The sequence below is a fragment of the Triturus cristatus genome, chromosome 4_2 (assembly GCF_964204655.1).
Source record: "Triturus cristatus chromosome 4_2, aTriCri1.1, whole genome shotgun sequence".
Taxonomy (NCBI): Eukaryota; Metazoa; Chordata; class Amphibia; order Caudata; family Salamandridae; genus Triturus; species Triturus cristatus.
Window position 1 is genome coordinate 228,720,994 of NC_140586.1, and position 17,203 is coordinate 228,738,196.

At 46.0% G+C, this 17,203-nt stretch overlaps 1 protein-coding gene across 1 annotated transcript in view; it reads right to left on the reverse strand.

Annotated features, from left to right (window-relative positions):
• The window catches only part of POLR2F (RNA polymerase II, I and III subunit F), a 53,338-nt gene that overhangs the window by 20,502 nt on the left and 15,633 nt on the right, over positions 1 to 17,203 (reverse strand). The gene's annotated exons all lie outside the window — the stretch shown is intronic.

Here is a 17,203-nt window from a genome sequence, read left to right on the forward strand (position 1 = left end):
GCGTTCTGTCAAGCTGATGCACCCCCCCAAAAAATTATATATTTAAAATTTATAAACAAATAAACAACCAAAAATTACACACATGCGTAAATCAGTAGGGTATTTTGCACTGCACTGTCTACAACGAATCACAGACATGGTTGCAATGGGAAAGCAGCTCCATCAGGAGTGGGGAGGAATGTTACTTGACAATGTCTAGTAAGGATGCAATAGACTGTTGAATACAATTTCCTCTTCACTTTCTGCAAAATGCGTGCCATAAAGCCACTGGGCAAGAAGCAGTCAAAATTCCTGTTGGAAGTTTGCAACACCACCAAAAACCTAATGACTGCACTACCGGCCTAACAGAGGAGCAAATGACTCATGCACCAGGTCCTACATTTTACACCCGATGTATCGGAAAGGCAGCCAAATATAACACATCAGCACGTAGGACACCATATCTTTGAATGGTAATCTCATTAAATCTTCAGAAGCTATTTAAACATAAGCAAAGAACTAAAAAAACAAGGCACAACTTTCAATTAACAAGACAAAACCCTTCTCTGTGGCTAACGAAGGAAAAACCATCTTCACCGGATAACATAGGATCATTTCTTCCCTTCAAAATGTGAATGCTGTACACCAGTGTCGACCCAAACCTATTAAGTCTGCTGGGATATTTCAGACTAAAAAGAAGAATGGAAAAGGGTCAAGACATGCGAGCCTTGCAACAGACAACAGTATCTTTTTCAGCTTAGTGCTAATAAACAAAAACTGACACTTGACATGTTGGATTGCCTTATTAAGTGGTGAAGAATGCGTTTTTGTACCTTGCCTGACATGAACTTTTCATGAGACTATAAAAACGGGTCGTAAATGGAGGTTCCGGCAGAGAAACAGTAATTGGTATGACTGACAAGCCATAGTACTCTTTGCAGCACCCCTTCACTGCCCCACAAACCTTCACTTGAGTACTGTTAGTTATAAGTGGTCAGCTAAGATGCTGCTTAATGTGCACTGCAAATATATCCTTCTTACAATCTGGTACTTAGCGTTTGAGCAACACAAGAGCCAGGAAATCGCACTTTGATGCGCTTTTTGTCAAAGCCACTGCCCAATTTTGGCAGTACTTTAAATCCCGAGGGTCAGAGTATTGCTTGTAAACATCAAATAATGTTAAACCATGGTTGGGTGTAGCAAATCATGCACACAAACTTAATTAAGATGGCGAGAGAGACAACATATACTATGCTGCTGACTAGTTGCAATAGATTCCCTCTGGGGCGAAGGCCTTGGGAGGTACCACAATGCTTTGAGAAAGACTAAAAACACACAACATGGGATTCATGGTCAGGCCGCAAGAAAGAGGGAGAACACAGACCTAAGTTCAAGAAAAATCAGGCTATGTGAAGCTAAGAGAATCTTGAAAAAGATCCCTATTGAAGATAACGAGTAGGTACAATTAAATAAGTTATATAGTTAAACGGTACAAGAGAAAAAAAAAACATGGTTAAGTAAATTAAAGATTTTTTTAAGGAATGGACAATGGTAAACATTGCAAACCTTTCAGTAAAACCCAATCACCTCATAAGTAGGACACCATGTAGTTTTAAGAATGTTACGCAGGAAAAAGACAGTACATGATGGACCAGCAGACAAAAGCAAAGGAGGTAGGTTCAATTCAAAAGCAGGAGAAAATGGGAGGGGGTGGAGGCTGAAGATCAGTCCCACTAGGAGTATCTACTCAGTAGAGGCGAAACAAAAAGAGCAGCTCAATTAACGTGTTTCCTTCTCCAGAAAACATACAGTTTCAACCTGGGACAGGACTACAAGCCTGAATAAATTACACAGAGTGCACCTGCACACTTAGCTGGCTCCAAATTCCAAGTATTACATTATTTGCTCCTTGTCTGCCAGTGTTTGGCAGGAACTGGATGTTGCTGAGCTTCCCCCCCAAAAAACCAATTTTTTGTGCTTAAGTTAGCAGCTCCATTAAGTTTTCGCCATAATAACCACATGCTTGCAGAAATCTCTCTACGCAAGTATCTTCTTCTAGCAGGTGTGTATGTAACCTTCAGTTGCCCAATCCCAACCAAAGTGGAGATGGGGAGGTCAAGTACTTAAAGTCGACAATAAAGACTATAGCGCCTAACTCTGACAAGTACAGACAATAAAACTAAAACCAATCTCAATACAAATTCTAAGTTAATGAGGAAGAGTGCACTCACTGCCTCAAGACTGGCAAGAGCCCCCATGACTCGGAATACAACGCCAGAGGCAGGGTGGATTATGAGCAGAACGTGAGCTGTGCAGGGTAGGTAAAAGAGGCAGGCAAGTCCCTAGTCCAGGTAGATCAAACACAATCCAGGTAATCCTCAATACGTTGTGTAGACGGTACACAAAGCTGAGACAGGACACACAGGAAAATTTAGCTTTACCTCATTTATTTTTATGCAGCAGTATGAGGCCACTTGTAATTTTTCTATGAACACGCAGGACTTCTTGGGCACACTGATAACAAAAACTAAAATTCCAACTTGCTTAGTGCTTTTGGCAGTAAGGTCAGGACTCACTGGAAGAACCTAGTCCCTGTACTTCCGGGAATATGCAGGTCACCTCCAGTACACTGTGAAGACGATGTGGACTAACTTCAAGCCACGAGGATAGCTTTAAGCAGGCCTCTTATATTCAGGCAACAAAAAGAATCATGCTGGGTTCTGGAGATTCATGATTTAGTGAGTATGCAAGGACCATTATACAATACCTATACTGGAAAACATTAACCTACAATTTCCAGCATGCTTAATGCTGTTTACTGGAAGTCACCCCCTCACTGCAAGAGAGCAGTAGACATCTATGGGTTTCAAGGAAAAGTCACCTTGAACTGATATCCTCTTCTGATCCTCTGTGTGGTGCCTTAAGCTGTACTTTCATGTACCTAGGCCTCGTGACTGCAGCGTTCCATGAAACTCCATGGGGAACCACCATCTCTGATAGTTGCTCCTGGCAGCCAGAGGGAGCTGCCGTGTTAGACTAATAATACATTTCTTCTACCCTTCATTCCTGTGTCAGGAAATCTATAGGACAAGATGCTAGTGAAAAAGGATTTAAGTAAATATGGGAGAGGGCACAGAGTTTGGGAAAGATAAGTAGGCAAACAAATGGTCTCAATTACACTCTATCCATGTTCGCAGCCAGAAACCATGCCTGACCTATGAAGCAGGTGAAAAGGTGGGCGGCAGCAGAGTGTGGCTGGGCAGAAGGAATCGTGAAAGAAGTTGGGTGTATGAACTGCAGAGGGTGGGGTAGTTAGAAGTAATGGGCAAATTGTGGAAGCATTTGCTCGCTATTACTACTCCCTATATAGCTCACATATCACACGGTCCCATGCAGATATTAACAAATACTTGGAGGGGGAGGTGGCGGGGGGGGGGGAGAAAATCGACGTTCGAAAACTCACCGAGGAGGCGGGACAGGGGATGGAGGCAGACATTAATGATGAAGATAGTTTTGGCAATTGGGGCCATCCAGACAGGGAAAGGACAGGGCCCGAATGGCCTGCCATCAGAACTGTATAGGAAATTGGTGAGTGAACGGACCCTGCAACTGTTCAACATGTTTCGGGAAGCGAGGCGTCACGATTTTTCTCCAAAGGGACCAGAGACTAGTCACTATCATCATAATCCACAAGGAAGGCAATCTGTATACAGACTGTGCCTCCTAACAGCCAATATCGCTTCCAAATTTAGAAGAGAAAGTCCTGGCCAGACTCCTGGCCACCCACATGAGAACTATAGAGAGGCTAATACACCTTGACCAGTCAGGCTTTATGGCGCACAGAGGGACATGGCTGAACCTCATACGACTATATGCAGGTATTGAGAACACTGAAGAAGGGTCAGAGCCGGCGGTAATCCTATCGCTCAATGAGATCAAGGACTTAAATATGATTGAGTAGGAATACCTGTGGGTGGTACTGGAGAGGATGGACTTTGGACCTAACTATATAAGGTGGGAAAAAATGCTTTACAATAAACTGGTACCTACTCGTGGTACACAATTAATTGGGGGTGGGTGTTCCCTTCTTTATCCCATATGCGCATGGACCGTGCAGCGAAATCTCCCAATGGGCCACACATTGGCAACAGAGGGTTTCAAATATATCAGGGCCTTTATGTGACTAGACAACCTAAGCTTTTCCGCAAGATCAATCTTTACTCCATGCTGGACCAATTTAGAGCGTATGTATAGCATTGGAGAGTGTTCCTTTTGCTGCTCCTTGGCAGAGCATTATTGTTTTACCAAAATTACTTTAGGTGCTGCAAAACATGCCATATCGGGTACCACCCGAGTTCTTCCGACGAGTAAATCAGGCAGTTAGATAGCTCTTGTAGGATTGGTGAGACCAGCCACACTAGCGATGACCAATCTCACGAGGAGTTGTTATCATGGGGGTATTGCCCTCCCTGACTTGGAAAAGTACTATTGGGCATCACAACTGATGCTGGTCATCGAGTGGGTTTTCGCTCCTCTAGCGGAGCCCTCGATAAGGACGAACCGCAAGGCCCTAGGACCCAGGGGCTTCCTGAGGACACTATACTCTAAGAGGGTTTGCACGTCTCTCCCACCTTTCACAAGGGTTGTGGCTTCAGTATGGTGGAGGTCAAATAGATTCTTGGGATAGCAGGATCGGTCCACTGAGAGGACCCTTCTTTGGGGTAGCAACATTCTGGCGGAGGTGTGGACACTCGAAGGATTTGTGGGATGGAACCTGATCGGTATCTCGACGTGGAAGATGTGTGGTGGAGGGGGGGGGGGGGGGGGGGGGGGGAACTTGGTTACATAGGAAGTGTTACAAACAGAATACAATATGGCTCCCAAGAAATTTTTTAGATACCATCAGCTGAGACACGCATTGTGGGCACATGTTGAGATAGGCCAAACGCTGGAGGAATCCTCGCCACTGGAAGACAGTCTTTTGATAGAACCTCTCCTCACAAGAGAGATCTCCCTTATTTTTAGCTAAAATAATGCAGAACACCCCTAATCCCTTAATAAGGGTCAAAGAGGCCTGGGAGGCAGAAGTTGGGGAACTAGAAGTGGAGGAATGGGAGGAGGCACTCCGGTCACCCAGGAAGGGGCAGTTAGAGCCAGATTCAGGAGGATCCAAATTCGTATACTTTATAGGTACTACTACAAAAGAATACCCCTATGTGGTCAGTGGGTATGCCCAGAAGTGGGTCTCTTGTTCTCTGTGCCATAGGAGCTAATCTATACCACACAAGTCCGAAAATGGCCTAGGGTTGCTTATGTTCCCTGTAATGACAGCCACTGTGGACCTAAGATTCAAGGTTTCCTTTGCACAGTTGCGAACACACTATTTTTCAAATGCACCAATGAATTAAACATTATACGTTCTCTTCTGGTTTGTAAATGTGTTGCATTTCCAATTTTATTTATTCGCCACTGCTGTTCATACAGTCTCATACTACATGTACGGATTGTTGTGCCTTAAGAATTTCAAATAGCAATTCTAAATGGCTATTTGTCAGTTTTCCTGTTTCACAAATCATTTTTGTTTGTGTTGAACCACTCCTCTTCAACATGGCCTCAACATTTCACATGTTATTCAGACACGTTTCCATGTGTTTTTTCCATTGAGTGGGCTGCCAATCGTCTGTATTATTAGAAGTGGACCGACAAAGATGTGAGTATTATACTCCGTTTAGTTGCCAAAGGGGACCGCATGTCTTTCATACACACTTTTTTTAAGCATCCTGCCCTGCTGTTCCTGGCGTAGATGATTATGGACGGTTACCTGAGCTCAGCTTTGTGTTTTGTCTGCATACACTCCACTGAAAGGAGACTGTCACCCTTTTTGACTCTATCACATATGGCTACTCCCTCACTAGTTACGAAATTCTTTTTTCCCCCTTAGTATATAATCTACAAATTCATGTAAAAAAAAAAAAAGTGAAACCTATTAAGTACAAACATTGGTGAGTTGCAAGTACCTTTTTTGTTGTTTGCCTTTCAATTACTTTCCGATATTAAAAAAATCTGCATTCATCAACCTTAAAAAAATTGATCATTTTTTACTTATTCAGATGCCTGCTTGATCAACTTTATTAGGCACTTTATCTCCATATATGAAAACACATAAATCTCTCTTGTAAGCATGTAAACGCCTTTTTTCTCTCTTCTTAATGTGCAGAAATTGATCATTTTTCTCATGTAGTTGCCGGCTCAATCAACTTTATTAGCCAGTCTTCATATCCGTATGAGAATGGTTTCATTTTTTACCTCTACAAAGTTCTTATTCATCATGTGTACACTGCACCATCTGTTTGCCCTATACATGCGTGCTGTTCCCGTTTACAGTGTGGATTCACTCTATATGCAATAGTATCCTATAAATGATAGATGAAAATGTAATTGATCTCTTATTTGGAAAGCACAGGGTCAGCAGTATTTACCCTATGCATTCTGTCAGGAAGGTAGTCTCAATTATTAACCCAGAGACCGAAGATGATTGGGCCAATCATTTGAGTACTCTATATGATAGCAAGAGGTTGGACGAGAATCTGGAAAAAACGATTACGACTGGAGAAGAACTAGAGCTGTATTACTCTTTCCCCAAAAAAAAGGAATTCATCCAAACTTAACAAAACAACAACAAGCTATTCAATGCGCAAAAAGCTCTAGCTATTCAGTGCGCAAAAAGCGTTAGCTATTCCCCGTGCCGTGGTACTCACGCTTGCAGCGTATGCAGAGACCTGCGCATCTCCAGCTCGGCTTATCATTCTTCCGAGGCCCACTAAAGGAGTGATTTTACGCGGAGAGAAACACCCACTAGTGACAGCGCTGCAGAGTTACGAGCCTATTGCAGCATTCACACTGTACTGTAGACGAGCGTGGAACATTCTGGATATAATCGGGTCGCACGTTGTCCCAAAGTATTCCTACAGGTTTCACCCCCTCTGAGCCAACCTATGGTTTACAGTGGGGCTGAGGGGGCGGGCGGAGTTAGGGGGGGGGGGGGGGTCATCAGAGGCAGTTGATGGGGATTTGAAAGCCCCCCTCCTTTATTCGTATGTTAATGCTGCCTGAATGGGCTTCTGAGGGAGTGGGAAGTGAGGGTAGGGGGCTGGAGGGAGGCAGCCCATGGAAGAAGAAAAGCCAGGCAGGCAGGCAGGGGGTAACGAGCCGAGGGGGCCGATTATTCATCGCTGGTAATCCCCCCCCCCACCCCAGCTCCCCATCCTCGCCCTCTCTCTCTGAGGCAGGAGGGTGGAAGGGGGTGCAAGGAAAAGGCGAGAGGTGGCACGCAGATGGCGAGAGACTGAAGAGAAAAAGCAGGGACGAGGACGAGAGAACAACGGAGGAAGTTCGAGAGAGGAGGCGGGAGAGCAGGAAAAGGAGCAAGCGAGAAGTGTTTTGGGAGAGCAGAGAAAGAGGGGGGCCACTTCGACACAAAGCCCCGCCCCCTCCTTACACAGTGAGATTGTTCTTCAAGTTGGCATGTATGGGGCTGGGAGATTCATCCCACTCGCACCAGGACTTTAGCCCCGGAATATCTACCCCCCCCCCCCCCTATCGATGGTCAACCACAGAGTTTACCGGTTGCGTGCAGATTTAGATTCCATATATAGGTTTCCCGATTTATGCCCTTATGTAGGTACAATTCACATTGCCCTTATTTGGACATAGAAATCCAGCCATTATTTAGACATTGTCCGTACAAACCAAATACAGGCATGGCCAACTACATCCGTCCATCCACGTCACAACAAATTCTTGGAAAACCAGACCCATAAGCCTTTAGGAATTTCCCTCAGTTTGAATATTGATTTCTCCAAGAACTCATTAAGTATGCATGAACATCTATTCATTAGGGGTTCATTCAGGACGTTCCTCTGCCCGACTTTTACGTCAATACTGGCATTCCTAGACACCTTCAAGGTACAAATATACCAGCACTTGCCCTGGCAAATTGCGGTTCCCGGAGGATTCGATCCAACCCAGACTACGCGGTCCGCCATGGCAAGTTCGAAAGGAGATCGAGTTCCAGCCTGATGCACTGACCCGACACTGCCATCCTCCTCACAGAGAATCCAGCTCCGGTGCTCTCCGACTTCCCTTACTGGGGGTAAGACTATCGAGTCCAGAAAAGAGATTCCAACCTCTCTCATTCTAAGGTATGGAGCGGACTAGAACTTAGAGAAACTTTTGGCAAATCTTGGCTAAACTAAAATATAGCTAGCTATACTTTAGAAATGGCACCTACTTCAAACCTCGTACTGCACTTAGGTTAGGTACACTGGGGTAGAACAATTTAGAAGCATCAGGTGAGTATCACATTTTAGCTTATGTTATTTATGTATTTTGATTAATATATGTCATAGCTACAAAGCATGCTATTGCAGTATTATTTTATCTTACTGGTAACCTCGTACATATTGTACTTTGCAGTCTGTCTTACGATTGTAGCAATTCATATCTCTTGCATGAGAAATAAGATTGTTCAATAAACCCTTTTATTGAAACGCCAGTCTCTCTATTTCTGTGCAACTCTAAAAACAAAGCATGCACGATTGACTGAGTGAAACTTATCTATTGTTTCCACGATTCTGAGACTGTTCCGATTCTAAAAGCAAACAAAGTGGTCATGTTTATGCGGTTGACAGAGACTAATCCCTTCTTGTATATTCGAGAAGTTTCTAGTGACCTCTGAGTTAGCTGGCACACACAAGTAATCAAGTTTAATATACTCGATAGAGACATACTGGACTTAGTCCTATGACAAATCTATAGTGTATGTTATTCCAATGCGCAGAGCCTATCAGGGATATAGGAACTACACTACATCCCAACTCTGGAGGCGCAAAAACTCCCACCCACCGATATCCACACCCCGCCCTGGAGTTTTCAAGCGCACAACCCGGAGGGTCCAAACAACACTTCCCATCCTACAGTAGGGGAAGGGAAGTCTCCTCTCGACGTGTGCAGTGTCTTCTCTTGTATGCCACATGATCCGCCTTCCACTTAAAATAGAGCAGAGGAAATGGGTTTTGTAAAAGTAACAAAAATAAATAGATAAACTACAGCCCGCTGCTGCTGCGAAACTCGGCGCTTATAAACATACATTCTAGGCGAAGGCAGTCAATATATAGGGGAGACTTAGTACAGCCCAAAAACTTAGGGGGCGCTCAGCATGGGTTGTCTTCAGCCCAGACAGTAGCAAGGCCAGGCCCAGCTATCTGGCACACTGTGATCTTGGGCAAACAGTTTCTCCACTTATGTCTGTCTAGACAACAACCTGGCGCACAGTGATCTTGGGCAAACCGTTTCTCCTTGTATGTCTGTCTAGTCAACAACCTGGCGCACAGTGTGACCTTGAGCAAATCACCTCATTGCCCCGTTCACTATTTGCACATCACGCAGGATGACAATTGTAGAGTTGGCGTGTAACACAAACAAATTTTAATATAATATTATCAAAAGGCACGGATTTCTTGCACGTTCTCACCACCCACAGTCACTGGACAAGCCGCTAAGGGCAGGCGACGGAGGTCACGAACTGTGACCCGCTGACCTCACTGAGGTGAGTTCTTGCTGCAGGCATATGTGTGACTCAAGCCACAGGCTCGTGCAGGAGGAAGGGAGAGTTGGCAGAGATTAGAGCGAGCCGTGGAGGGGCAGCGAAGGGGCGAGGCAGAAGGGGAGAGAGAGGAGGTAAGACGGAGAAACAAGACCGTGTGTGGTGCACGAGCACTGCAAGGAATGTAAGGTATGCAGCTGGCACCCGGCCGCGCTGCTGCTCACTCCAGAGACCCCTAGGCCATGGGAGGGGACATTTAAAGATAAGGCAGGACATACCCGAGCCTTTGGCCATTTACGTACTTTCTTTTGTGGAAGCCTTACGCAATGGCAGATGAAATGCATGGCAGTAAAAAAAAAAAAAACAAGAGCAACGCTCTGGGATTTGGAAGTCCTTACAAAAGCCTCGCAGAGCAGCGCACGCGCAGTGGCTCAGGCGAGTCCTAAAAAGGAAGATGCCATACACAGAACTATGGCCTTATAAGTTTGCTGGATGTGGGGGAGAAAATATTCTCTAAGATATTGCTAGGTGTAATGAAGGCCTGGATAGAGCAGAATAACTTGATCCCGATAGAGCAGGGTGGTTTAAAGAGTTGCCACTCAACAAAAGATCACGGTCCTAGCTTATGGGCAATGGCAAAAAAGGCAATCTAATTAAGAGGCAGATTTTTCTGCTGTTTTGTTGATTTCTGAGCTCCCTTTGATTTGGTTGATCGTGAGCTATTGTGGAATATGTTGAGGCAGCATGGAATCAATACAGTGGTACTCTCACTAATACAGTAAAGGCACTAGCAGAACTGGGCCAGGGTAATCATAGACACCCAAGGGACGCTATCAAAGAAAATACAGATTAAAGAATTGATTACGCCAGAGCTGCGTTCTGGCCCCATTACTTTTCTCTTTGTTCCTGTTGATCTACCTAATATATTAAGGAATGCTGGTGGATTAAGCCCTAAATTGGGGCGAGGTGGCCCACATGCCATGTCTGCTATACGCTAACGATCCAGCGAAAGGGGACATGACAGAATTGGGGTTGCAAAAAAAGCTGGATATTTTTTATGATTACTATTTAAAGAAATGTCTCATGAACAATTTAGAACAAGCATTTGCAATGCAATAGGTCTCGCATTTCTGAAAGTTTCAGCTAGTGGCGTTGCTTTATTACTTGCAACACCAATAGCTCAAACTTTCAGCAATGCGAGACCTATTGCATTGCAAATGCTTGTTTAGTGTAGGTGGCTGTGCACTCAGCCAACTAATCGCCACCCGCCTCTTTGACAACACTAATCCCAGCTGCAGGAAATGTCTTGAAAGCTTCCTGCCTTTGGGCCGTGATACAAGTCCCAGGAGCACCTGCATACTGGAGAGCTGAATCGACCACCCTGTAACCTGCTTCAACTGATCCAAGACTGCCCCCCAAAAGGGGGACACTGTAGGGCATTCCCATGTCATGTGTAGGAACCAAGCATCATCATAACCACACTTGGGGCATATAGATGAGTGGTATGCAGTGGCGTGGAGTTTAGTGGTGTGGCGTGGAATTGAATGATGCAGAGTGATGTAGAGTGGCGTGGAGTTCAGTGGTGGAGCATGCAGACTTGCAGAGTAGATTGTCTTAGTGTGCAGTGGCATACAGAGCAGTGGTGCAGAGTATAGTGGTACAGAGAGTAGTGGCCTAGAGTACAGTGGAGTAAAGTAGAGCGCAATGGTGTAGAGCTGCGTAGCATGCAGTGGTGTAGCATGTTGTAGAATATAGTGGCATAGAGTACAGAGGTACAGAGTAGCTGATATAAAATGCATTGGTTTGGAGTAAAGTGGTGTGGCGTTCATTGCCATAGAGTGCAGTGGTTTAGACTAGAGTGGCGTGGAGCGCCGTGGCATAGAGTGCAATGATGCAGTGTAGAGTGGCGTAGTGTGGGGCGGCGCAGAGTAGAGTGGAGTGGGGTAAAGTGAAGTATGCATCATGTGGTAGCGTACTGCCATTACAGACAACGCATATTCACTTGGAATGACCATTACATTTAGACAAACATCTAGTTTTACTGATAAAGCCCATGTCTTCCAGGGAGCTTGGTATTTGCTTTTCTTTCTCTGACTTCAAGGTGAGAGGATTTCGTAACCGTCATGCTGGTTCCAGGGGAGTGCTTGACGAAGGCTGTCCGAAGTTATTTAAATTTTGTTGTGTGCTAGAAATAAAATTTCCATAAATTAACTGTGCAGATATTTCAGAATTAGAAAAGCCCAAATGAAGCATATTTTTGGGTAATTCTGAAGGGTGGTGGAAACAAATTTTTTAAAACACCTCAATACACTAGTTGATGACGTTTCTACACTATCGTTTGTGCTCTGTATACTTTTATCAGTAAAACCGGATGTCTGTGCAACTGTAATGGGAATTTCCTTTGAAGATGTGTTGCCTGTAATGGACGTGTGCTACCACGCCATGCATATTCCACTGTATGCCACTCCACTTTACTCTGCACCACTCCACGCTACTGCACTCTACTCTGCACTACTTCACTCTACATCCCTCTACTATATACCAATGCACTCTACCCCACACTAATCTGCTATGCACCACTGCAGTCTTTACCACTGTACTCTACACTCTGTGCCACTCCATTCTGCCACTTCACTCTGCTACTCCACTCTATCACACTCTACTCTGCAACACTGCACCTGATGCCACTGCAGTTTACATCAACGCACTCTACTCTGTACCATTCCACTCTATGCCAGCGCACTCCATGCCAATCCACTGTACGCCACTCTAATCTACTCTGCACTCTAGACCACTGTACTCTACCGTGCACCAACCACTCTGAAACAATCTATTCTACACCATTCCACTCAGCAACACTCCACTCCGATCAGCGCCACTCCAATCTGCACTGCTTCACTGCCCTCTATGCCAATGCACTGTTCACTACTTTACTCAAAACCACTGCATTCTGCTCCACAGCACTCTACTCCAATGCAATCTATGACACTACTCTACCCTGCAGCACCACGCCACTCTACTCTGCAACATTGCAATCTCTGCCAGTGTACTTACGCCTCTTATCTGCACCACTGCACTCTACTCTACGCTGCTGCACTCTACTCTGAATCTACTCTACGCTACTGCATTCTGTGCCACTCCATTGCACTTTGTCCCATTCCGGTCTGCATCACTCCACGCCTCTGCAATCTACCCTGCACCACTCCACTCTATTCTGCGCTGCTGTCCTTTACCCCACCGTACTCCATGCCAATGCAGTCTACACCACTTTACTTAAAACCAATACACTCTACCCAACTGCACTCTATTCCAGTCTGCACCACTGTACTCTGCGCCTCTATACTCTGCAAGACTCTACTCTATGCCACTCTAATCTACACCATGGCAGTCTTATCACTTTACTGTTTCCCACTCTACTCCATTGCACTATACGCCACAACTCTACACCACTGAACTCTAAAATAATCTACTCTGCAACACTGCACTCTCTGCCACTGAGCTCTACACCACTCTACTCTGCTCCACTCTATGCCAATGCACTCTACTCTACTAAAACTCTACACCACAACACTCTATGCCACTCTAATCTACTGTGCACCACTACACCCTATAAGACAGCACTCTAAGTCACATCACTCTATGCCTCCCTACTCTGCACCACTCTAGTCTATGCCAGTGTACACTATCTCACTCTTCTATGCACCTCTGTACTCTCCACCACTCCAGTCTAGGCCACTCCACTCCATTATGCACTACTCTACGCCATTGCACCTTACGCCAATGGAATCTACGCCACTACTCTATGCCACTGCACTTTACCTTGCTTCACTTTACTCTATCCCGCACCACCGCACTCTGTCACTTCACCCTACATTGAAACAATCTACTCTAAACAACTGCACTCTGTGCCAATGCACTCAACACTACCTTACTTAAAATTAATGCACTCTATGCCACTGTACTCTACGCCAGCTACTCTGCACCACTGCAGAGTATGCCTCTATATAACAGCATCACTCTACATAACTCTTCTCTGCACTACTCTACTCTGTCACTGCGCTCTAGGTCACTCAGCTGTAAACCACTACACTATGCCAGTGCACTCCAAACCACTTTACTCATAACAAATGCACTCTGTGCCACTGCATACTATGCCACTCTACACTATTGCGCTCTGCATCACTGCTTTCTACACTACTCTTTTCTACTCTGCAATAATGTACTCTCTGCCACTGCACTATACGTTACTATGCACCACTTAAATCTACACCACCCTACTCTCTAGACATGCTATATTCAGTCTGTAGACTTACATTCCCGCCCATAGGCTCGCTGTTTGCCGGCGTCATTGTCACTCTTCTATTCTGGCGTTCTTATTGGTTTATGGCATGCATTTGTCATGCCTCTGGCAGTGTTTATCCATCCCCAAGAGCAGCGACCAAGTTCAATCTCACTCCACCAGTTCTAATTATCCCAAGTGTTTTCCGAACTACTTTTTTTTTTTTGCAGCGCAATTTATACGATTGCATTTCCCCAGGTCATCCCCTCACCACAGCCTCCCACCTATCGCTGCTTGTTATTTTCATTGCTTCAGCTAAGCAGAACAGATGGATAATGTGCAGTGCAGACTTTGCCTGCAAGAAAAAGAATATCTTTTAAGGTTTCAGGTCAAACGCCGCTCTTCGTCATAAATCAGCACCCACGTAGGCGCCTCCGCCCGATTCTTTGTCATTCCCGCTGAGGTCTTAATCTAGGAAAAAGAGGACAGCCTCTTCTGTGATATGAAGGCGTGTAAGCAAGGTGTAGCGCTTCCGAAGTTCAGACTGTCACACTGTGTCAGCACCTTCATCAGTGCCCCATGTTGCTTGCTCTCTTAGTTGAAGGGACGGCGGCTCTGTTATACCTGCTGCTCAGCCTGTGGAGTGGAATGTTGGTGTGAGAGCTGGTTATGGAATGTTAGATGAGAGAGAGTGTCAGTTGGAGTAAGGGCTGAGCAGCAGGGAGGCTGCTCCTGATGGGGCTCTGCTGTATAACATCTTAACTTGGAATAAATCTTCATATAGAAACTACATGGAATGTGCTTATCTATTTACAACATATTTTGGCGACGATTAAAGAAGGAAGAACCTACGTGTGCCACTTTATTGGACTGAAACCTGTCACGCTTGAAGTAAGTGGTTTGAAATTAAAGAAATTGAAAAAGAGCTTGATGAATCCGGCACCCAGAGCCTTACCAGTGACCACCCCATTGGTCGCCCAATACCCAAAAGGCTCCATCCATCATCCCCTTTGGTATCGCTTTGTTCGCCCTAAGTTGGCAGGGAATGCCCAGACGTGGGTCCCTTGCTCACTTTGCCACTGGATTCAAGATAGCCTGGCTGATAAGGGTTATGAATCCGAAACCGGTCCCAGGATGCTGGTTTCCAGTCCAGGAAAGACATGGCTTGGCAGTTTGTTCTGGACTGTTCCCATGAGGCACATGGTCAGACTGATTTGCATATGGCCATGTCTGAATTGGGGTGGTGGAGTGAGCTAAAGAATGATGATGGATTAAACCCAAAGCAGCATCACACAGACCTGCCATCTGGTACTTGCATCACCCAAATCACCAGCATCACCCTAGACGTTGTGTCTGCCAGCAGCATCAGCATAGACCTGCCCTGTGCAGGGAGACTCGGCATCAAATTTCCCAAAGGCAATAGCATCCCTTCTAGACCAACCTTCTGCCAGCAGCACCAGCATCAAACCAGACTTGGTATCTACCTAGGCACCGGCACTGCTCCTGTACCTGCCCTGTGTCAGCAGCATCTTCACCAACAGACCTACCCTCTTTCAGCAGGCACACAACACCGGACCTACCCTTTGTCAGACAAACCACCCTGAGGAGCACCCAAACGTGCCTTCTGCTGGCAGAACCTGGAGAGCGACCCGGTGCACTTATGAGATCTGCCCCGGCCAGCACCCTGTGCCTGCATCAGCACCCGTACCTGCCTTGTGCCCTCCACAGCCAGCCGTTCCACCCTCCCCCTGTACCCTCAAGCTGCCCTGTGTCCTGGGAGCTGCGTGACTGCAGAGCCAGGACCTGCCGGATGGCACCGCTGACCCCGTGCCGCTCCTCAGAGTCCCCGCAAACCTGAGCCAGGGATGTGGCCCCAACGGTCAGCACGGCTGCTGCTGGCAGCGATGTTCCTGCAGTGCGAGGCCAAGTTCGGAGAGAGGAGCGAGTCCCGAGGGAGGAGACAGTGTCTGAACGGAGGACCGCCCCGGAGGACCAGGCACAGGGAGCATGCGGGCACAGAGGGCTGCCGCGGGCTCTACCCCCGGCTCTCCTGCATCGACAGCCGCCAGGGGCTGCTGCTGCACGGGGAGCCCAAGGTAGGCCCCGCCCGGGGAGGCAGGGCACAGTGCCACCTGTGCCGGGAGGGACCATGATGGGGCCAGTGGGTACTGCATGCCAGGGAGGGTGGATGGGAGAGTGGATGACCTGTAGAGGCTTACTGAATGTCTATGAAGAAGTTCTGCAGGCTAGTTTGAATATAAAGAACCAGAAATAACTAGTATTAAACTATGAATAAATATAAAGAAATTATTATCAGCGTGTATAGAAACGCCAAGGAGTGCGGACAGGGACACAACTAAATCAAGGGATAGAGGAAAGGAAACAAATACATCAAGCAATAGTGACGATGGACAAATTGGGATTACAGATCACATGGATACTGATGGCGAAGAAAGAATAGACAGGGAACGAAAGAAATAATGACTAATGAATGATGGGATGGCTACCGTGGAGGAAGAATTGCCACCATATGAAGGAATGGCGAACACAAGGACATGATAACCACTGAATGAAGGGACGGTGAAAATGAAGAACTAGTGACTATAACAAAGGAATTGGTTGAACGAAGAAGGGATGCTCACAGAATAAGCAGATGGTGAAAGTGAAGAAATAGTGGACACCTGATGAATACAAATGTGAAACTACTACGGGATGAAGGGACGGTGAAATTGGGGCAACAGTGACCACTGGAAGAAGGGCAAGAGAACAAGGAGCAAACACTGGGTGCTGTAAACCCTACCATGAAGGAAGAATGACCACAAGCAGAGGAGCTGCGAACGCATACATAATGGACTCTGACTGGAGCAATGGCAAACAAAGAAAACGGGGATCACTTGATATGAAATGGTCCCAATGAAGAAATAATGAAGACTTGATGAAGGATTGTGGACATTGGTCCTTCTTTCTCTGGATGCAGGGAGGCGAAAATGAAGAAATTATGACCACTGTGCAAAGGGATGGTGAACACGAAGAAAGGTTTCTCCCGGGATGAAGGAACTAGGGAAATGACGAAATAATAATGACTGAACGGTGTTGTAAATGGATAGAAGGTGGAATTGGACATTAAACGGAAGTTGGTGAATATGGGGCTTGCAGCAGGTGTGTGTGTACTGTGCCTTGGGTTCCTTTGACTGTAAATGCCTGGTTTAGTTCTCACCTCGAAGACCGTGTGTTCTTCATAGGAGGGATAGAGAAGCCCTGGTGGCCGCTTCATACACTCGCAGCAGGGCAGACCCTTATTCCAGTTGTGAATTTCATATGCAGTCACTGGACACATTCAA